Genomic DNA, 24573 nt, shown 5'->3' on the forward strand with positions numbered 1-24573 from the left:
AAGAAATAGATCAGAGCAGACAGAATTTAAAAAGAAATGAAGGAAACAATAGCAAGTATCAATAAAACTAAGCTGATCCTTTGAGAAGATAAACACAACTGACAAACCATTAGCCAAACTCATCCCCCAAAAAAAGGGAAGAAGACTTAAATCAATAAAATTAGAAACAAAAAAGGAGAAGTTAAAACAGGCAATGCAGAAACACAAAGGATCATAACAGACTTCTACAAGCAACTGTATGCCAATAAAATGGACAACCTGGAAGAAATGGACAAGTTATAAGTACAACCTTCCAAAACTGAACCAGGAAGAAATAGAAATCATGAACACACCAATCACAAACACCAAAATAAAAACTGTGATAAAAAATCTATCAACAACAAAAGCCCAGAGCCAGGTGGCTTCACAGGTGAATTTTATCAAATGTTTAGAAAAGAAATAACACCTATCCTTCTTAAACTCTTCCCAAAAGTTGCAGAAGGAGGAATCTTTCCAGACTCATTCTGTGATGCCACCATCACGCTGACACCAAAACCAAAAAAAGATATCACAAAAAAAGAAAATTACAGGCCAATATCACTGATGAACTTGGATGCAAAAATCCTGACAAAATACTGGCAAACAGAATCCAACAACACTTAAAAGGGTCACACACTGTGATCAACTGGGGTTTATCCCAAGGATGCAAGGATTCTTGAATACATGCAAATTAATCAATGTGATACACCATATAAACAAAATGAAAGATAAAAACCATATGACCATTTCAATAGATGCATAAAAAGCTTTTAACAAAATTCAGCACCCATTTATAATAAAAACTCTCCAGAAAATGCACATAGAAGCAAACTACCTCAATATAATGAAGACCATGTATGATAAGACCACAGCAAACATTCTTAGTGGTGAAAAACTGAAAGCATTTTCTCTCAGATGATACAAGACAAAAGTGTCCACTGTCACCATTATTATCCAACATAGTTTTGGAAGTCGTAGCCATGGCAATCAGAGAAGAAAAATAAATAAAATGAATCCAGATTGGAAAAGAAGTAAAATGCTCACTGTTTGCAGATGAATGACTCTATACCCAGAAAATCCGAAAGATGCCACCAGTAAATCACTAGAACTAATGATTGAATTTAGTAAAGTTGCAGGATATAAAATTAATACACAGAAATCCTTCATATTCTTATACACGAACAATTAAAAATTCAGAAAGAAATATCAAGGAAACATTCTTATTCACTGTTGCAACAGAAAGAATAAAATTCCTAGGAATAAACCTACCTAAAGGGACAAAAGAGTTGTATGCAGAAACCTATATGACACTGATTAAAGAAATCAAAGAAAACACAAATAGAGAGATATACCTTGTCTTCACATTGGAAGAATCAATACTGTGAAAATGACTCTACTGCCCAAAGAAATCCACAGATTTGGTGCAAACCCTATCAAACTACCAATGGCATTTTTCACAGAACTAGAACAAAAAATTTAACACTCTTTATGGAAACACAGAAGACTCTGAATAGCCAAAGCAATCTTGAGATACAAAAATGGACCTGGAGGAATCAACCTTCCTGACTTCAGAGTACACTACAAAGCTACCATCATCAAGACAGTATGGTACTGGCACAAAAGCAGAAGTATAGGACAATGGAACAAGACAGAAAAGTCAGAATAAACCCATGCACCCATGGGGACCTTATCTTTGACAAAGGAGGCAAGAATATACAATGAGTAAAAGACAGACTCTTCAATAATTGGTGCTGGGAAAACTGAACAGATACACATGAAAGAAGGAAATTAGAACACTTTCTAACACATACATAAAAATAAACTCAAAATGGATTTTAGACTTAAATCTAAGGCCAGAAAGTCTAAAGTTCTTAGAGGAAAACATATATAATGCCTTCTTTGATATAAATCATAGCAAGATCCTTTTTGACCCACCTCCTAAAAGTAATGGAAATAAAAACAAAAGTAAACAAATGAGACCTAATTAAACTTAAAGTCTTTTGCACAGCAAAGGAAACAATAAACTAGATTAAAAGACATTTCCTCAGAATGTGAGAAAATAATTGCCAAAGAAGCAACTGACAAGGGATTAATCTCCAAACTATATAAGCAGCTCATAAAGCTCAATATCAGAAAAGAAAACAGCCCAGTCCAAAAAAAAAAAAAAAAAGGCAGAAGACCTAAGCAGACATTTCTCCAAAGAAGACATACGGATGGCCAACAAACACATGAAAAGATGGTCAACATCGTTCATTATTAGAAAAATAAAAACCTGCAGGTTGGGGCACACAGTTTGTGAGACACAAGTCCATTGTGTCTCTCTTTGCCTGAGAAGACAATAAAGCTATTCTTTTCCATTTCACCCAAAACTCTGCCTCCAAGATTTGATTTGGCCTGGTGCACAGAGACTGAGTTTTTAGCATCACACATATCCATGTATGTATATCTGTATATAAAGTATTATATACATACATATGTGTGTGCATATATATGTATATGCTTGCAATTAATATTTATTATGTGTTCTAATTTTTAGAAATTGGGCTGCACACTTTATTTGAGGTCTTTTGTTGGAGCCCAAATCTACTGGTGTTGTAATCTTGAACTCACAGCCTCTAGAACTGTGAGAAATCAATTTCTGTTGTTTATAAGCCACCCAGTTTATGGTATTTTGTTACAGCATCTTGAATGGACTAAGATGCTGGATCTGGACATGGTCCCTCTCATTCTAGGTAACTCCTATAAAGTGATTACCCTGGTTTTGCTCAGAGAGGAAAAATTTTGGAAAAAATGGCTCTCCTGACATGCAGCTGGTGATGGAGTTGGAGAGCTAAATACAAACACAGTATCTGCCACATAGTAGGTACATTAAATGCTAGCTTCCTTCTTTAAAATCCACATATTTATGATCTTTCAGTTATGTAAACCTGAATTTTATACTATTCTCTTTTTCTTCTGATTTCGTTGAAAAGGGACAAGTTTTCTTCAAAAAAAATCTGTGGAAAGAAAACAATTTTTTCTTCAAAAAAAAATTGCTTACATAGTCAAGCAGTTCTTGCTTTCAATGCCACTCCAATAAGATTTCTCTCTTTACTCTGCCCCAGGTCTCTCTGGAACATGTCAAGTGAACTAACTTGTAAATTCTAGGTTGGTGAACGTTCTCTGAATAAATGCAGTCTGGGACAAAGTACAGCATTCACTTCTAGGATGAAAATCAATCTGCCAGAATAATTTCTTTACTGCTTAATATGTCTTATGTGTCCAAATATGTGAATATCATTGCATAAATCATTGTTCAGAAATTGTTTTTTCCATTATCTACTCCAAGAAGTTGTTTTTAAATTCTTAAAATTATTGAAAAAGACTTTTCAAGTATAAGACTCCAAAGCTTAACTGTCATTTTGCTCACTGGTACCTTAAATGACAGATGAAGGGTTTATGGATGACATATTTTCATGCGACAGACATTGCTCATGTATAAACTTTATGGCTCCCACTCTGTAGAAAACTTATAGGAACACTCTCAAAAAAGGGAAGTGGTTCAGATCACAAAGTAGAGATGCAATGGGTAGTATGCATAGTTCAATATAAAAAAACCCAATAAGTATAATTGCATGATCAGGTGCTAAGCTACTGCCATATTCTGAGCTAGCTTACTTAACTGGAGTGGTATAGATGGGACAGGAGGTGCTAGTGGTGAAGAATCCACCTGCCAATGAAAGAAACTCAAGAGATGTGAGTTCAGTCCCTAGGTTGGGAAGATCCCCTGGAGTAGGAAATGGCAACCCACTTCAGAATGCTTGCCTGGGGAATTCCGTGTGTAGTGGAGCCTGGCAGTTTATAGTCCATGGGGCTGCAGAGCTGGACATGACTGAGCACATACAGATAGTTACAAAGCAACAGAAGCTGTGTTCTATCCTGTTCACCCACAAACACAGCCAGGCCCAGCTCTATCCTATATTGAATATCAGAAGGGAGTATGCATTCTATTGTTATTCATTTCTGAATGCCTTCTAAAATGTCATTATAGTCGTGCAAAGAACTCTCAGTTCCTCAGTGAATTTCCTTTAGACCTTCATTTAGGAACTATACAACAACTCTAATGGTTTAAGAACAATATTTTAGTTGGAAAATAAAACAGATAGATAATGCCATCAACATATGGGGGTCAATTGAAGCACTAAAGAGTAAATGAACATTTTGAACTTGAAGAGTGATGACTACAGGGTCGAGCTATAGCAATCCATTGCCCGAGACCTGCTGCTCAATTAAACGTGTCATGACTTATAGTAATAATGACTATGACGTGTTTCCAGATCTTGCTTTTAAGAAGTGCCAAAGTTTTAGTTTTATTTGGCACCTCAAATATTTAGCTACAAACCAACCATCCACTTAGACAAAATTTTTATTTTTCTAATTCTTAAGCTTTTCTTAAGTAAGGAGTTTTTCCCCCACTTTGGCTTGCCTTCAAGATTTTATCATTTTTCTGAGTTTTCATCAGTTTGTATAAGGGTATGTTTGTACATGCATTTGGTTTATCCTAATAGGTATTTTCTGAGTTTCTTGGATCTGTTGTGTAGTATTTCTAATTAATTTTGGAAATTTTTTTTATCATCATTTCCTCAAATAATTCTGTTCTCCCTTTTTCTTCTCTTTCCTTTATCTAAGTTATGCTTATGTTACACAATTTGACATTGCTTCACAGTTCTTAGATGCTCTATTCTGTATTTTTATTTTAATTTATTATTTTCTTGGCATTTCAGTTGAGGTGATTTCTATTGCCCTATCTTCAAGTTCACTGATTTTTTCCTTAGCTTTATTGAATATACTGATGAGCCCATCAAAGGAATTGCTTTTATCTATTCCTTTGTTTTCGATTTCTAACATTTCCTTCTGATTCCTGACAGTTTTCCTATCTCTGCTGACTTTACCTATCTGGACTTGCATAGACTATGCCTTCCATTAGAGCTTTTAATATATTAACTATAGTTATTTTAAATTCCTTCTCTGATAATTCTAACACATGTCATATCTGAGTTTTGTTCTGAAGATAGCTTTGTCTCTTCTGACTGTGTTTTTGCATGTTTTATAACTTTTTATTAATAGTTGGACTTACTGTCCCTGAAAGAAAATGGCCACCCACTTCAGTATTCTTGCCGGGACAATCCCATGGACAAAGGAGCCTGGCGGACTACAGTCCATGGGGTCACAAAGAATCAGACACCACTGAGCAACTGCGCATGCACAGATTTATTGTATACAACAATAGATAGTGAGGATTTATGCAAAGCTGATCAGGATTTTGCCTGTGTTTGATGTCTGTTGTATCCATGGATGCCAGAGGGTTCAAAATCTTATAGTGGCCTTCTTTTGCCTCCCTTTTTGGTTTGAGGGCTTCGCTTATGCCATTTCTTAGAGAGAATCTGTTTACAGCAGATTCCTCAGCTGTAATCTGCTGCTATTGTTACTGGAGTTTTATCTGTGTGGCTGTAGGGTGTATGTGCATGCCTCGGGGTGGAATACTCTCTAATCTTCTGATGAAGCTTCAGCCATTGGAGTCCGCAAGTGTTTCTATCCCTCCTCAGGGAACAGAGATTTCTTTGTTTTGCCCCTAACCCATTCTCTGACTGCAGTGGGTATTCTCAGTCTTCCTAGTCTGTGTCCTTGAAGCCTTCTCCCCTGTGAATTATGAATTTGTTTTCCTAGGTGAAACTCTTAGTGGAACAGAATTTCCAATCTCCACTGAGATGAGATTTCACTGTTAACCTCTGACAGTGTCCTCTTTGGAGACTGAACTTAAGGAAGAAGGGTCTTCATGGATTTCACTATGGCTATTCTTCCACTCCCCATGCCATGGCACCAAGGGGGACTTTCTCCAGATTCTCCCTTATCCATCCTATGAGAGCCTGGTGGGGTTCTTGGAAGAAAATTCTGCTTATATGTGGAGGTGCCCAGGAGCTTCTTACTCTAATGCTATCCCATACTTGGTTTCCAGAAATTCATCAAAATTTCTAGCTTAATGTCCCAGAGACATTGCTTTAGGTAAGCAAACGCTCAGGTCCTCTGTCCTCCCTGGAGGTACCTTTTCAGAGTTTGGGAGGTAGTTTGCTCTTTGACCTCAGTTCTCTGACAGGCCAAAGAAAAGTGATTGTTTTCATTGTTTCCAGGATTTTTTTTGTTATAAGGATGATAATAATGATGACTTCCAAAGCCTTTTCTACATCTGAACTTAAACTGGAAATCTTCACATACGTTTGATTTTCATTCTACTTTTTATCTAATTTTAGTGTTTCCATTGAATTTAGCTCCAACTGTAGATAAAGAATCTGCCTGCAAATGCAGGAGAAGCAGAAGATGCAAATTCTAGGAAGATCCCCTGCATTAAGGAAATGGCAACCCACTCCAGTATTCTTGCTTAGAAAATTCCATGGACAGAGGAGCCTGGTTGGCTATAATACATGGGATTGCAGAGTCAGACATGACTGAGCATGCAGCATGCACACAGGTGACACAAAACTCAAAATAACAGTGGCTTGGACAAGACAAAAGTCTATTTCAAGAAAAGGTCATCCATAGATCTGCTGTCCATGGATCAGGGATTCAGACCCCTCCTACTTTTTGCTCCACTAATCTTTGCAACTAGAATCCACATAATGGACCAAAACAGTACCACACCCTAGCCATCATAACTGTATTCAAGCCAGCAGAGAGTAAGAAGAGGCAAAAATAAATAAATAAAGATGTTTCCTTTAAAAGCGCTTCCTGGAAGCATGTGACATAACTACTTACAGCCCATTGGCTACTGAGATGACTGTGTTGTGCTGTGCTTAGTCACATCCGACTCTTTGTGATCCCATGGACTGTAGTCCTCCAGGCTCCTCTGCCCATGGGGTTTCTCCAGGCAAGAATACTGGAGTGGTTTGCCATGTTCCCCTCCAGGAGATCTTCCCAACCCAGGGATCAAACCCAGGCTTCCTGCATGGCAGGTGAATTCTTTACCATCTGAGCCACCAACGAAGCCCAAGAATATTCCAGTGGGTAGCGTATCCCTTTTCCGGGGGATCCTCCCAACCCAGGAATCGAGCTGGTGTCTCTTACATTGCAGGCAGATACTTAACCAGCTCAGCTACCAGGAAAGTTTGAGATGGCCATGCAAAGAAAACTTGGAAAATACTCTCTATTCTCAGTGATTTCTGTGCCCAGCTAACTAGGAATTTTCTTATTAATGGAGAAGGAGAGAATGGATATTGAAAGACAACAGCTTGAATGAATGTTTTTATCCAAGTGTGTGTGCCTTATTAACATGTTAACTTTGTAACAAACTTGATCTTGAGTGCATTTCTAATAACTGAATTCCCGATTTGCTTTTTTTAACCACAGCATTTGACCAAATGTGTCTATAAATGTCTGCCTTTCTAGAATACAGAGGCTAGGTTTTCTTACCTGAGACACAGAATTTCTGATAAATTATGTGCAGCAATTTATCAGTTAAACCTAGAGTTCTGATACCAAATGCAGGTAAGCAATAGGGAAAGTAAGTGACTTACAGATTAGGAAGGATAAAACTATGTACCAGGTTATTTTTTCATGGAATACTCTGCCTTTTGGTTGTTTCTACATCAACTTTTCTTAGACTGAAATGAATCAAATGACCAATGTGAAGTTAATTGAGGATTTACTATGTTTTCAGTTAAGAGCTGGATATAAATAAGAAATAAAATACATGGTCCTTTACTTCAAAGGACAAAGACTAACGAATAAAACATTTTAATGCAGTAAATTGCATTTTTCTATGTGTACAGACGAGAACTCTTAGAGCACTGTGAAACTGGGATGATCAGTGTAAGCAGGATAATTGGGAATGTGTGACTTTGCCACTGCTGGGCTGGTAATAATCTGTGAGGTTGGAATAAAGTTACTCTCACTCTCTACCAGACATGATAAGATTAAAAATTATACAAGGCATAGGATAGTTTTATAAAACACAAAGTAAAACATAAATAGGAAGGGATTATTACTATTATCTGAAAGCCATGAAGGCCATTGGTTGCTTCACATTTGTTCTAAATTCTAAAACTTGAAAAGAGATAACAAGCACTCCGTGGCCTCATGGCAATTAATGTATGTCTAAAAATAGTTACTAATTATAATAGGCTTTTATTCAGAAAAGCAAAATATAAAGACAATCACTCGCAGAAGGAAAATTACTATTGCAGTGTCCCTTAAGTACTTTTTCCTCCAAAAAATACTTACAGTTGGGTTATGGGCTTCCTGCCTTGGTAGGCTCTACTTCTTTGAGTCACTTGACTGTTCCTAACATCTCTTACTAATCACAGTCACAGAAATGACAGGTCCAAACGGGACAGCTGTTTCTTGAAAATAAAATGTCTAATGGCAAAAAATGATTGCCTTTGCCAATGAAAAAGCAAAGGCATCTGTATTTCTCAACTAAAAGGGGCTGTTTCTTGGTTTTTCGGTTACTTTGTAGTTTCAGGCCACATTGAGATGAATCTGTTTTGCTAAAATGCTTCATTTTCTAGTGAAATTGGTTAGGTATTAGCCTTTGTCAGGCATAATGGAATCATATGTGCAAGCTCAAGATGCTCAGTGTAACAGTAATGTAGTTTTATTCATTTTCCTTAAATTCTGAGAGAAGCAAGATGCCCCAGCCTGATTGTCTGGAGCCTTTGGGAGCTGAAAAAGAACCTTCATTCTCCCCATGTGTTTCCATAGGGAAGTTTGCTGTGTTTCAGGTGATGTGATCGTGTAAAGGAACTCAACGGAGTAGCCAAGTACCAGAGAAGAGAACACGCCCATGAGCAATCAAGGGCCACAGTTGTAAAGGGAATTGTGGCTTTAGTTTTTAAAAAGTGAAAATTTAGACTATTCTACTTTTTAATTATGGTGAATAAACATGTAAATCTAAAAGGACTATGATATTGGGACTCCCCTGGTGGTCCACTGGTTAAGAACCTACCTTGCAATACAAGGAATGTAGGCCTGATTCCTTGTCAGGGAACTAAAGCTCCATGTGCTGTGGGGTGACTAGGCCTGTGTGCCACAACTAGAGAGTCCATGCCCTTCAACAAGGATCCTGCGTGATGCAAAGAAGGAACACTCCGGCACGATGCAATGAAGATCCCATGTGCTGCAACTATGATCTGAAGCAGCCAAATACATAAAAAATAATTTTAAATGAAAGTATTGTAATATCACACCCATAATCATAATTACAAATGGCCTAGTTCTTCACTTGAGAGAGAAAAAGGGTAATAGGAAGAGAGAAATACAGAGAATATAAGGAAGAAAAGTTGAAAAATTTTTGAAACAGTCACCAAAAGAGACCCATTAATGCGAGCCTAAAGAGACACTTTCATGAAGTAATTGCTCCAAGACTTGGCTTTTAAGAATGTGTGTTGCTAAAGACTTTTATAACTACATGTGGGTTTTGTTGCTATTATTTTAATGACAGCAATACTATTATCTTTTTATTTCTGTCTCTTCTCAGAGAAGTACTTTGAGGTTCTGATCATAAATCCCTTGTCCTTGTCTGTAGTTTTTAGTTCATTCTGTCTCATAAACAACTTCAAACTATGAGAAATAATACACAGAAGGCAGTATTAAAAGTTCTCAGGCTATTATAAAAATGTCTTTTTGTCCTTAAAATCTCCCTAACACATCAAGGAGACTGAAAAAGAAGCAAAGAATAATAGTGTCTCAGAGACAATGGTCCTTAGTGATATTATGACACAATGCATTCACTTAACAGGTGAAAATATCAGATGCCAAACAATTGAAATGACTTATTCAAGGATTATAAAGGTAAATGTGCCACGAAATTCCTATTTTTATTCTCTTTTCTCTACAAATATAATAAAACTTTGCAACGCAGTTACCTCCATAGAGTTTTCCACTGCATTTCACATTCTACTCAAAAAAGGTCTCCTGAATAACTGAGCTAGATGTTTAGGAAATGAAAAAGTTATATTTGCTTCCTAAAACCTCTACATTAAAGATATTATAATAACTGGAATTTCTCTTATCTCTAACATGCCAAAATAAAAAAGTAGAATTTTTATTTTCACTAAGACTTTTCATAGTCTAGAGAAGTGGATGAGGAGAATGAATGTGTGATTATAATAACCTGATTTCTCTTCCCTTCTTCTCTGTACCGGTAACAATAACTTACATCTAGGCCACCACCAGAAAAAATGAGGAGTGATTGTCAAATAGCTGAGACTCATGGGTCACCATGGCCTCAAACATGTACTGGAGCCAAATACTTTTTGATCAAATTGCAAACATTCTCTCACTGGGACACTCAGAACTCATAATCAAAAATGGCATTTTTCAATGAGGCCACTTCCAGTTAGCTGAGAAATAGGAATATATTTTTAAATTTGATACTGAACAGTTGTAGGATTTGTAGAAAAACATTTCAGCACTGGATGACTCAGTTTCCTCATTAATCAGATAGATATGACCTGAATTTACCTCACTGATGTTGAAGCAATGAATGACAAAATCCCTGTTCTGAACATGTCTGTCCATGTAACATGCTAAATATTGATAAATAGAGGGGACTGGAAAAGGTCAGTTTTCATTCCAATCCCAAAGAAAGGCAATGCCAAAGAATGCTCAAACTACCACACAATTGAACTCATCTCACACGCTAGTAAAGTAACGCTCAAAATTATCCAAGCCAGGCTTCAGCAATACGCGAACCATGAACTTCCAGATCTTCAAGCTGGTTTTAGAAAAGGCAGGGGAACCAGAGATCAAATTGCCAATGTCCGCTGGATCATTGAAAAAGCAAGAGAGCTCCAGAAAAACATCTATCTCTGCTTTATTGACTATGCCAAAGCCTTTGACTGTGTGGATCACAATAAACTGTGGAAAATTCTTCAAGAGATGGGAATACCAGACCACCTCACCTGCCTCTTGAGAAACCTATATGCAGGTCAGGAAGCAACAGTTAGAACTGGACACGGAACAACAGACTGGTTCCAAGTAGGAAAAGGAGTATGTCAAGGCTGTATATTGTCACCCTGCTTATTTCACTTATATGCAGAGTACATCATGAGAAACGCTGGGCTGGAACAAACACAAACTGGAATCAAGATTGCCAGGAGAAATATCAACCACCTCAGATATGCAGATGACACCACCCTTATGGCAGAAAGTGAAGAGGAACTAAAAAGCCTCTTGATGAAGGTGAAAGAGGAGAGTGAAAAAGTTGGCTTAAAGCTCAACATTCAGAAAATGAAGGTCGTGGCATCTGGTCTCATCACTTCATGGGAAATAGATGGGGAAACAGTGGAAACAGTGTCAGACTTTATTTTTTGGGGCTCCAAAATCACTACAGATGGTGATTGCAGCCATGAAATTAAAAGACCCTTACCCCTTGGAAGGAAAGTTATGACCAACCTAGATAGCATATTGAAAAGCAGAGACATTACTTTGCCAACAAAGGTCCGTCTAGTCAAGGCTATGGTTTTTCCAGTGGTCATGTATGGATGTGAGAGTTGGACTGTGAAGAAGGCTGAGCGCCGAAGAATTGATGCTTTTGAACTGTGGTGTTGGAGAAGATGCTTGAGAGTCCATTGGACTGCAAGGAGATCCAAGCAGTCCATTCTGAAGGAGATCAGCCCTGGGATTTCTTTGGAAGGAATGATGCTAAAGCTGAAACTCCAATACTTTGGCCACCTTATTGGAAGAGTTGGCTCATAGGAAAAGACTCTGATGCTGGGAGGGTTGGGGGCAGGAGGAGAAGGGGACGACAGAAGATGAGATGGCTAGATGGCATCATTGACTCATCATGGACGTGAGTCTGAGTGAACTTTGAGAGTTGGTGATGGACAGGGAGGCCTGGCGTGCTGCGATTCATGGGGTCGCAAAGAGTTGGACACAACTGAGTGACTGAACTGAACTGAAGGCTCTCTTTAGTTCATTAAATTCTAATTCCCTTAGGGACATGTAAATTTGAATGCTGAAGTGTTTCACATTTGTACAACAGATATATATTACAAGCTAAATTTGTAAAGATCCTTGTACACAGTTCCACATTCCCAAAGTCCCAGACAGGAGATAAAATATTGTAAGTGGCATTATTTCTCTACAGAAATTTATTTAAAAATAGTTCCCCTTTCAAGTTATCTAATAAAAATACATTAAATCATCCATAAATCTTGGAAAATCCTATGATCAAGTAAAGATCATTTCACAATATGAAATCACTTTCAGTCAGTTGAGTTCAGTTGCTCAGTTGTGTCTGACTCTTTGCGACCCCATGAATCGCAGCACGCCAGGCCTCTCTGTCCATCACCATCTCCCGGTGTTCACTCAAACTCATGTTCATCGAGTCGGTGATGCCATCCAGCCTTCTGATCCTCTGCCGTCCCCTTTTCCTCCTGCCCGCAATCCCTCCCAGCATCAGAGTGTTTTCCAGTGAGTCAACTCTTTGCGTGAGGTGGCCAAAGTACTGGAGTTTTGGCTTCAACATCAGTCCTTCCAAAGAATACCCAGGGCTGATCTCCTTTAGGATGGACTGATTGGATCTCCTTGTGGTCCAAGGGACTCTCAAGAGTCTTCTCCAACACCACAGTTCAAAAGCATCAATTCATTGGCATTCAGCTTTCTTCACAGTCCAACTCTCATATCCATACATGACCACTGGAAAAACCATACATAGCCTTGACTAGACGAACCTTTGTTGGCAAAGTACTATCTCTGCTTTTCAATATGCTATCTAGGTTGGTCATAACTTTCCTTCCAAGGAGTAAGCGTCTTTTAATTTCATGGCTGCAGTCACCATCTGCAGTGATTTTGGAGCCCACAAAAATAAAGTCTGACACTGTTTCCCCATCTATTTGCCATGAAGTGATGGGACCGGATGCCATAATCTTCGTTTTCTGAATGTTGAGCTTTAAGCCAACTTTTTCACTCTCCTCTTTCACTTTCATCAAGAGGCTTTTTAGTTCCTCTTCACTTTCTGCCAGAAGGGTGGTGTCATCTGCATATCTGAGGTGGTTGATATTTCTCCTGGCAATCTTGATTCCAGTTTGTGTTTATTCCAGCCCAGCATTTCTCATGATGTACTCTGCATATAAGTGAAATAAGCAGGGTGACAATATACAGCCTTGACATACTCCTTTTCCTACTTGGAACCAGTCTGTTGTTCCGTGTCCAGTTCTAACTGTTGCTTCCTGACCTGCATATAGGTTTCTCAAGAGGCAGGTGAGGTGGTCTGGTATTCCCATCTCTTGAAGAATTTTCCACAGTTTATTGTGATCCACACAGTCAAAGGCCTTGGCATAGTCAATAAAGCAGAAATAGATGTTTTTCTGGAGCTCTCTTGCTTTTTCGATGATCCAGCGGACATTGGCAATTTGATCTCTGGTTCCCCTGCCTTTTCTAAAACCAGCTTGAAGATCTGGAAGTTCACGGTTCACGTAATGCTGAAGCCTGGCTTGGATAATTTTGAGCGTTACTTTACTAGCGTGTGAGATGAGTTCAATTGTGTGGTAGTTTGAGCATTCTTTGGCATTGCCTTTTTTTCGGCTTGGAATGAAAACTGACCTTTTCCAGTCCTGTGGCCACTGCTGAGTTTTCCAAATTTGCTGGCATATTGAGTGCAGCACTTTCACAGCATCATCTTTCAGGAGTTGAAATAGCTCAACTGGAGTTCCATCACCTCCACTCGCTTTGTTCGTAGCCATGCTTCCTAAGGCCCACTTGACTTCACATTCCAGGATGTCTGGTTCTAGGTGAGTGGTCACACCATCGTGATTATCTTGGTTGTGAAGATCTTTTTTGTACAGTTCTTCTGTGTATTCTTGCCACCTCTTCTTAATATCTTCTGCTTCTCTTAGGTCCATACCATTTCTGTCCTTTATTGAGCCCATCTTTGCACGAACTGTTCCCTTGGTATCTCTAATTTTCTTGAAGAGATCTCTAGTCTTTCCCATTCTGTTGTTTTCCTCTTTTTCTTTGCATTGATCGCTGAGGAAGGCTTTTTTAAGTTAACATTAATCACTGTGAAATGTATTTTGAAAAATGATGTGTAATAGAATTGACAGGACACTGAACATCACAGTCAGAATGCCCTTGTCCTCCATTTTTTATTGTTTTTTTTTTTTTTGTTTTGTTTTGTTTTTTGTGAGCAACCCCCCAAAATTTGACAGGAACTACTTCTGTCTTGCTCTCATTTAAAAGTATCCAAGAACTGATATTTCTGAAATCAAGTGACATTTCTATTGTACAGTTTGGACATTTGCATTGTCTAATTAAATTTGTATTAGAATTGTTCTAATGAACACAAAGAAATTTAGAGTTAGCAATTATAGAGGCTAGCTCAATCAATTTAGGCCACCTGGATAACTCATTCAGTTGTCAAAGTAATTATGTGGTTTGATTGAATATATTTATTGATACATATGAACTAAAACTACATTTCATTTTTTGCTTTAGAAACATGATATTGATAAATCTATCTAGGTGACAATGTGGGACTCATTAAAATGTGATTAGGTTCACTTATGTGTATTTTCTTTTAGGCATTTTTTAAGGTATAAGATACAGATGCATGCATGCATATGTGCTAAGTCACTTCAGCCATGTCCGGCTCTTTGTGACCCCATGGATTGTTACCCACCAGGCTCCAATATCCATGAGATTCTCCAGGCATGAATACTGGAGGGGCTTGCCATGCCCTCCTCCAGAGTATCTTCCCAACCTAGTGTTTGAACCCATGTCTTTTATGTCTCCTGCACTGGCAAGCAGGTTCTTTACAACTAGTATCACCTGGAAAGCCCATAAGACACAGATATCATGTGAAAAGTGTGTCTCTATTTGCTTCCAGTATGAGTATTTACATTTGGTAAACATATCTATGGAGAAGGCAATGGCAACCCACGCCAGTACTCTTGCCTGGAAAATCCTATGGATGGAGGAGCCTGGTAGGCTGCAGTCCATGGGATCGCTAGGAGTTGGACACGACTGAGCGACTTCACTTCCACTTTTCACTTTCATGCACTGGAGAAGGAAATGGCAGCCCACTCCAGTGTTCTTGCCTGGAGAATCCCAGGGACGGGGGAGCCTGGTGGGCTGCCGTCTCGGGTCGCACAGAGTCGGACACAACTGAAGCGACTTAGCAGCAGCAGCAGCAAACATATCTAAAATAGAAAGTCAGTTTTGATTGAATCCACTTGAATATGTCAAATCACATACCCCACCAAAACATATTGGGATAGTAAAAGCCAAAGATAAGCTTGATATAGAGAGGAAAAACTGAAACTTCATTAATATTTGCTAATATTAAAGTAAAAGATAAATCTTTATATTTATATTCTGCATTAATCTGGGACAAAGAAAAACTCATCAGTTCTAACATTGTACAGTGTTATCAGTAGAAATTCAGTGAATTTTTGTTCTTCTTTATTTTTCTCTCCATTCATCCATCCATCTATCTATTCCACACAGTTTGAAAGACCTGTAAGTGCAATGTTACAAACTTGCTAAACTTCACTTCTGATGGATATTTTAATTCTTAGAGAAAATAGGCCCTAAAATAAATAGGAAGAGAAACAGTTTCCTAGCTGCCTTCAATTTATAGGTCTGTCTGTCTGCCATGGAAATAATACTTCATGTTATGAACAGTGATGCTATTTCACTGCCTTCATTCCCATCCCCTAGATTTAAATTTATTCCTAATTACTCTCACGTGGCTCAGACGGTAAAGGAGGATTGCATCTTGCAATGCAGGATTGGGTGGGGAAGATCCCCTGGAGAAGGGAATGGCTACCCACTCCAGTATTCTTGCCTGGAGAATTCCACGGACAGAGGAGCCTGGCAGTCTGGTCCATGGGATCGCAAAGAGTTGGACATGACTGAGTGATTAACACTTGCAGTTTTACTCCCTTGGGTATGACAGTTATAAAAATACATCCCTGTGAGTCAGTTACCTAATGCCTTAGTTACCCAAAGATCAGGAAAGCTTTGAAATAACCAATTCTAGGGATTTGATAAAGGTTTACCCAAGACCCAGAATTCCTTAGTGTGGGGGTGGATGAGGTTCAGTTCAGTTCAGTAGCTCATTTGTGTCCACTGTTTGTGACTCCATGAATTGCAGCACGCCAGGCCTCCCTACCATCATCAATTCCTGGAGTCTACTCGAACTCATGTCTATTGAGTCAGTGATGCCATCCAGCCATCTCATCCTCTGTCGTCCCCTTTTCCTCCTGCCCCCAGTCCCTCCCAGCATCAGGATCTTTTCCAATGAGTTCAGTTCAGTCGCTCAGTCGTGTCCAACTCTCTGCAACCCCATGAATCGCAGCATGCCAGGCCTCCCTGTCCATCACCATCTCCCGTAGTTCACTCAAACTCACATTCATCAAGTCGGTGATACCATCCAGCCATCTCATCCTCTGTTGTCCCCTTCTCCTCCTGTCCCCACTCCCTCCCAGCATCTGAGTCTTTTCCAATAAGTCAACTCTTCACATGAGGTGGCCAAAGTGCTGGAGTTTCAGCTTCAGCATCAGTCCTTCCAAAGAACACCCATGGCTGATCTCCTTTAGAATGGACTGGTTGGATCTCCTTGCAGTCCAAGGGACTCTCAAGAGTCTTCTCCAATACCACACTTCAAAAGCATCAATTCTTCGGCACACAGCTTTCTTCACAGTCCAACTCTCATATCCATACATGACCACAGGAAAAACCACAGCCTTGACTAGATGGACCTTTGTTGGCAAAGTAATGTCTCTGCTTTTTAATATGCTATCTAGGTTGGTCATAACTTTCCTTCCAAGGAGTAAGCGTCTTTTAATTTCATGGCTGCAGTCACCATCTGCAGTGATTTTGGAGCCCAAAAATATAAAGTCTGACTTTGTTTCCACTGTTTCCCCATCTATTTGCCATGAAGTGATGGGACCAGATGCCACGACCTTCGTTTTCTGAATGTTGAGCTTTAAGCCAACTTTTTCACTCTCCTCTTTCACTTTCATCAAGAGGCTTTTGAGTTCCTCTTCACTTTCTGCCATAAGGGTGGTGTCATCTGCATATCTGAGGTTATTGATATTTCTCCTGGCAATCTCGATTCCAGATTGTGCTTCTTCCAGCCCAGCACTTCTCATGGTGTACTCTGCATATAAGTGAAATAAGCAGGGTGACAATATATAGCCTTGTCGTACTCCTTTTCCTATTTGGAACCAGTCTGTTGTTCCATGTCCAGTTCTAACTGTTGCTTCCTGACCTGCATATAGGTTTCTCAAGAAGCAGGTCAGGTGGTCTGGTTAGGGGCATTAATAATGGTAAAAAAGGTGGTAAAATAAAGCAATAGTTTTACTTTTCCACTCTCCACTCATTCATTTAATAAATATTTGACTGTCTAGTATATGCCTAATATCATTCCTGGATCCAAAGGGTCATCTTCACCAGCTGCTCCTCCTCAATCCTCCAGAGTTCTGCTTTGGTTCCTCTTTTCCCTTTACATATGGACTCTCTAAGCATCCATGCTGGATCAAATGATACTGTCCTCTCTCACTATCCATAATCTGTTAGCCCGGAGTTGAAAAGATCAGGTAAGGTACTAATGCAAAGAGGGAACTAATTGAAACAATTTTGTGTATTTTTCTCTTGGAAGCATTGGAAGCTTTATTAATAGATAAATATATGCAATGAGTATATATATTACATGTACACATAATGCATGTGTGATGTAATTTCAGGCTCTGAGGGAGAATTTTCTGCCACGGGGGCTTTCTTCATCCCTACAGAACCCACCACTCAGGCCATTATCTCTAGATGAGGCCTCTTCCCTCATCTAGCAGGGGACAGTGGAACTATACCCCCAAACCAAGGTGGTCATGGGGCTCACTTCACTTCAGGAGAAGCAGGAGTTTGGAAGGAGATAGTCTGGTGGGCTACAGGCCACGGGGTCGCAAAGAGTCGGACGTGACTGAGCGACTAACACACACTCTCAGACTCCTTTTAACCTCTGATCTGTAGCTCCACCATGGCCTGGAAACTTTAGCCACCTGTTTATTTAAGAAAGTCACAGCAGGGGCTCCTATTTATAACAACATCCTCTCATTGCATAAGCCTCTCTCCCTACCATTTCCTGTGGCAAATTTGCTGCTGGATTCCAGAAGAAAAGAATAACTTGAGAGAAACCAAGATTTCTAGATAAGATTGGAAAAACTTAGACACAGTCTCTGAGAAGAAAATGCCCCTTTAGAGCAGAGGGGAGGAAACTGGAACAATCTGTAAAGGCTGCTGGCCCGCAGGGAAGGGCAGGCTGCCCCCGCCGAGCGAGGTTAGCTCCGTTGTCTGTTCAGGCACCTTGCAGCCCCCGCCTCCCGAGGCTGCAGGTGGAAGCTTGTGGCTGACGACGTGACTCAGAAGTGGCCGCCAAAAGGCCATAAATCTGTTCTCTCTGGCAGGTGGTCGAGGCATTGAAAGGGCTGGGCCTTGACAGCAGGAGAACCTGGGCCAAAACCCGAGGGAGTCTTAGCATGGAAAAGCTGACACTTGGCCTGGAAATCAAATTCCAGGCACATGTGGCAATGTGGTTGCTTTTTTACAAGAATGCTCAGGAAAGAGTCTCAGATGCTGCCAGGCCCGGGTCATCTGCTTCCTGCCCTGCCTCTGCTGAGGGTCACAGGCAGGAGAGCGCTGGGCTTCTAGCCCCCAAATGCCTGGTGCACTGGGCTGATAGGGTTCACGCGCTGCCCACCCCACCAATGCTTGAGTCCCTCTGGTGCAGGAGTTCATTCTATTACCCCCTGCTGCTGCTGACAAAGTCCAGGGGCTTCTCGAAGTAATGTCCTTAGACACAACAAATAAAATATATAATATTACAAAAGAAGCCAAGTTTGTTGAAACTGAGTCATCAAAATATTTTTAGATGTATGTATGAGAAAGAAAAACACAAAGTTTAGGAAGTTAGAAATGTGTGTGCACACTTTTCTATCAGTTCATTAAAGAACAAGATTTTATGAGCAGTACATAATAATAAATGTCATTTCAAAGTAGTGATGAAGGCAAAAAAACATTTCAAGATATTGGCCATAACTGAAATATGATAATATGAATGTGAAAAAAATATTTCCACAGGTACTCTTACTGTGATGTAGGTTTGCTGCCTATGGCTACAACAAAACAACTGCTAAATTTCAGTTGTTGGTTTTTTTTTTCCCTGAAGCTCATGGAACCCCCTGACTGGAACCCTCATTCTAGTGGGGGTTCTCTAAGTTGCTATGAGCAATCAGGGATCACTCATTTCCTGACTTCTGTAGTCTCACAGTCTGGAATGTCTGTATCACAAAACATTGCTATTTTATGAGAGACAGGAAAAAGATCAAACAATTTTGAGGGTCTTCTGTGTGTTGCAGCTTTACAAATATTGTCTCATTTAATTTATTCTTCACAACCCAACATTGTATATCAACTATACTTCAGTTAAAAAGAAAAAAGAAAGAAAATCAATTATCAGTCATTCCTTGAGACTCTCACAGCCAAAGACTGCTGAACCAGCCTTGATATATGATTTTCTTTGTACTCCATATTCTTCAAGAAAATCATAAAATGTTAGGAAATAGTAAATGACAAATATGCCTTCAATTAATAAAGTATAAAACAAATTTAAAAAAGAACTAGTGGTCAGTTCATTACCTCTTCGAAATGGTTGGTTTAGGCCACTCATAGACATTAATCACATGACACTGAGAGAGTGAGTCTGTTGGAGGCTCTTGGGATCCAAGACAGGAATAATTCCTAGTCTTACCTCTGGAATTTGATGTATAAAGATATGGGGCCTGAAGATGCTATAGACAATATATGATCATGAATGGAGCTCTAGCTATTGGGAACGGCAGAACAGAAAGGTAAAATAATACGGATCCTTATTGATTTTGTGGAACCCGTAGGTTAATTTACTTCATCCTTCCTCTAGGCATCTTATTATGTGAGATAATAAGTGATCTTAGTGTTCAAAGTATACTTGGGTTGCTGTTTCTTGCCCCTGAAAGTCTGCTATGATGGTCTCTCATCTATTGATTGTCCTTGACACTGAATTTTTCTTTGCCTTGATATTTGTTATTTGTCACATTTAATCTTTACCTGATCAACTCCTAATTAGGTAAGTATTGAATTCCTCACCCTCCTTATTGCTGGTATGGCTATATGAAAGAGCCTGGTCAATCAAATCAATCTAAAATTAGTTGAGAGATTTTGGACAGCAATGGTTTTCCCAGTAAAAAGCACAGTTGACTCTCATGGCCCTTCCTTCTGTGTTCTTTTTGCCTTGAGTGTGGAAATATTATTTGAAGTTGTAGCCATCTGGTGACTCCGAGATGAGATGATTTGGGAAATGCCAAGAGAATTTCAGAGACATCATGAACACTGACATCATTGAGCTGCTGAAACAATATTAGTTACTGCCTAACTCTTGAGTTCTTATTAAGTGAGCAGGAGAAATACGTGTTTCTTTAAGCTACTATAGTCAGATTTTCTATTACTCACAGCCAAATGTATTCCTTATTGACATGAAGGTATTCAGTAAATATTTATTGAGGATTGGATTAACCACAATGCATCAATTTTGCTCACTAATAAAGAACAGTCTCTCAAGAAACTTCCACTTTCAACTAAGATAAAGTAGGTCATGAAAAGTCCATTGTAACAGCTCAAAAAAAGATAAATTATAAGCATTATATTTTAAAGGCATTTCAGAGCTGTGAAAACTATGAAGAATAGATGAGCTAAAATTCCAGGGAATGAAGAACTGTTCGGAGATGAAATGACACTCATGAGGATTTTTTTTTCTTTTCTTCCCTGGAGGACATTTGTGAATATTGGGTACAGAATGAGATGCAGAACTTTTTATTGGAGAAAAAGTTCACAAAGTATTTTTGGTCAGTTAGTAGCAGGTTAGAAATTTGAAAGAGTTCCCCATAAGTCATTCTTTAGCTCTGGGGCTGAGCAAAAGGCTATCAACTAGGACAAAAGCTTCTAAAACACAGAATAAAATATCTTACAGTTTTTCAGAGTTTAGTAAACAAAGATTCTCCATCAAGATGGGATGTACTTTAAGTACACTACTGGTCTTCCCTTTAAGATACTTGCAAGATTTTGAGTCTGTTTAGGATAAAAGGTTGGAGAGCTAGGATAGAAGCCTCTGAAAATGAGAGCTGAATCTCCTGTAATCACTTAGATCTGCAGAAATGGAAATCTGCTAGGATCTCAATCAAAAGCCTGGAAGGTCACTCCATAAAAACAGGGCAAGTTAAAGGAAGATAGAATCTTACCAAAACAGAATTTCAGCCACCCAGTTCACCACTTTACCTTATCTGTCTAATAGAGGAAAGGGCCACTCATCCCTGTTGAGATATAAAATTATCTGTATCCTTCAGAATTGTACAGTATCTAGAAAGAAATAAAAATAACAAGTCAAAGGAAGAGACAAGAAAATATGATTGATAATTAAATAATAAAAGGAATAATATCAACATTTATAATTAGCATACAATGACTTTAAAATAGTTATGATAAATATACTTAATAAAAATTTAAAATGACAGCATAGATAAAAGAATTAAAATATAATAAAGAACTAAACTTATACTATAAAAAATTAAATTAACACTATGAAACTGAAAAATTATAGTATCTCATATTAAAAAACTGATAGGTTGAGTTTAGCAACAGATTGGTCACAGCAGACAGAAAGGGTAAGTGGACTCAGCATAAAATACATAAATAAAATAAATATCCAATAAAATATACACGTCCAAGGAGCAGTAGCTGTGCGGGTGCAGGAAGGCCGAGAGGAGCTACTCTATGTTCAAGGTCAGGAGGGGCGGCCGTGAGAAGATACCCCTCATCCAAGGTAAGGAGCAGCGGCTGTGCTTTGCTGGAGTAGCCGTGAAGAGATACCCCACGTCCAAGGTAAGAGAAACCCAAGTAAGATGGTGGGTGTTGTGAGAGGGCATCAGAGGGCAGACACTGAAACCATAATCACAGAGAACTAGTCAATCTAATCACATGGACCACAGCCTTGTCTAACTCAATGAAACTAAGCCATGCCCTGTGGGGCCACCCAAAATGGGCAGGTCATGGTGGAGAGGTGTGACAGAATGTGGTCCACTGGAGAAGGGAATGGCAAACCAGTTCAGAATTCTTGCCTTGAGAACCTCATGAGCAGTATGAAAAGGCAAAATGATAGGATACTGAAACAGGAACTCCCCAGGTCTGTAGGTGCCCAATATGCTACTGGAGATCAGAGGAGAAATAACTCCAGAAAGAATGAAGGGATGGTGCCAAAGCAAAAACAATACCCAGTTGTGGATGTGACTGGTGATAGAAGCAAGGTCCGATGCTGTAAAGAGCAATATTGCATAGGAACCTGGAATGTTAGGTCCATGAATCAAGCAAATTGGAAGTGGTCAAACAGGAGATGGCAAGAGTGAACGTTGACATTCTAGGAATCAGCGAACTAAAATGGACTGGAATAGGTGAATTTAACTCAGATGACCATTATATCTACTACTGTGGGCAGGAATCCCTTAGAAGAAATGGAGTAGCCATCATGGTCAACAAAAGAGGCCAAAATGCAGTACTTGGATGCAATCTCAAAAACGACAGAATGATCTCTGTGCTTTTCCAGGGCAAACCATTCAATATCACAGTTATTCAAGCCTATGCCCCAACCAGTAATACTAAAGAAGCTAAAGTTGAATGGTTCTATGAAGACCTACAAGATCTTTTAGAACTAACACCCCCAAAAAATGTCCTTTTCATTATAGGGGACTGGAATGCAAAAGTAGAAAGTCAAGAAACACCTGGAATAACAGGCAAATTTGGCCTTGGAATACAAAATAAAGCAGGGCAAATGCTAATAGAATTTTGCCAAGAGAACGCAGTGGTCATAGCAAACACCCTCTTCCATCAACACAAGAGAAGACTCTATACATGGACATCACCAGATGGTCAACACCGAAATCAGACTGATTATATTCTTTGCAGCCAAAGATGGAGAAGCTCTACACAGTCAGCAAAAACAAGACCGGGAGCTGACTGTGGCTCAGATCATGAACTCCTTATTGCCAAATTCAGGCTTAAATTGAAGAAAGTAGGGAAAACCACTGGGCCATTCAGGTATGACCTAAATCAAATCCCTTATGATTATACAGTGGAAGTGAGAAATAGATTTAAGGGATTAGATCTGATAGATAGAGTGCCTGATGAACTATGGATGGAGGTTCATGACATGGTACAGGAGACAGGATCAAGACCATCCCCATGGAAAAGAAATGCAAAAAAAGCAAAACAGCTGTCTGGGGAGGCCTTACAAATAGCTGTGAAAAGAAGAGAAGTGAAAAGCAAAGGAAAACGAAAGATATACCATTTGAATGCAGAGTTCCAAAGAATAGCAAGGAGAGATAAGAAAACCTTCCTCAGCAATCAATGCAAAGAAAAAGAGGAAAACAACAGAATGGGAAAGACTAGAGATCTCTTCAAGAAAATTAGAGATACCAAGGGAACATTTCATGTAAAGGTGGGCTCAATAAAGGACAGAAATGGTATGGACCTAAGACAAGCAGAAGATATTAAGAAGAGCTGGCAAGAATACACAGAAGAACTGTACAAAAAAGATCTTAATGACCAAGATAATCACGATGGTGTGACCACTCACCTAGAGCCAGACATCCTGGAATGTGAAGTCAAGTGGACCTTAGAAAGCATCAATACAAACAAAGCTAGTGGAGGTGATGGAATTCCAGTTGAGCTATTTCAACTCCTGAAAGATGATGCTGTGAAAGTGCTGCACTCAATATGCCAGCAAATTTGGAAAACTCAGCAATGGCCACAGGACTGGAAAAGGTCAGTTTTCATTCCAATCTGAAAGAAAGGCAATGCCAAAGAATGCTCAGACTACAGCACAATTGCACTCATCTCACACGCCAGTAAAGTAATGCTCAAAATTCTCCAAGCCAGGCTTCAGCAAGAGGTGAACTGTGAACTTCCTGATGTTCAAGCTGGTTTTAGAAAAGGCAGAGGAACCAGAGATCCAATTGCCAACATCTGCTGGATCATGGAAAAAGCAAGAGAGTTCCAGAAAAACATCTATTTCTGCTTTATTGATTATGCCAAAGCCTTTGACTGTGTGGATCACAATAAACTGTGGAAAATTCTTCAAGAGATGGGAATACCAGACCACCTCACCTGCCTCTTGAGAAATTTGTATGCAGGTCAGGAAGCAACAGTTAGAACTGGACATGGAACAACAGACTGGTTCCAAATAGGAAAAGGAGTATGTCAAGGCTGTATATTGTCACCCTGCTTATTTAACTTCTATGCAGAGTACATCATGAGAAATGCTGGGCTGGAAGAAGCACAAGCTGGAATCAAGATTGCCGGGAGAAATATCAATAACCTCAGATATGCAGGTGACACCACCCTTATGGCAGAAAGTGAAGATTAACTAAAGAGCCTCTTGATGAAAGTGAAAGAGGAGAGTGAAAAAGTTGCCTTAAAGCTCAACATTCAGAAAACAAAGAT

This window comes from Bubalus bubalis, chromosome 15 (assembly GCF_019923935.1).
Source record: "Bubalus bubalis isolate 160015118507 breed Murrah chromosome 15, NDDB_SH_1, whole genome shotgun sequence".
NCBI lineage: Eukaryota > Metazoa > Chordata > Mammalia > Artiodactyla > Bovidae > Bubalus > Bubalus bubalis.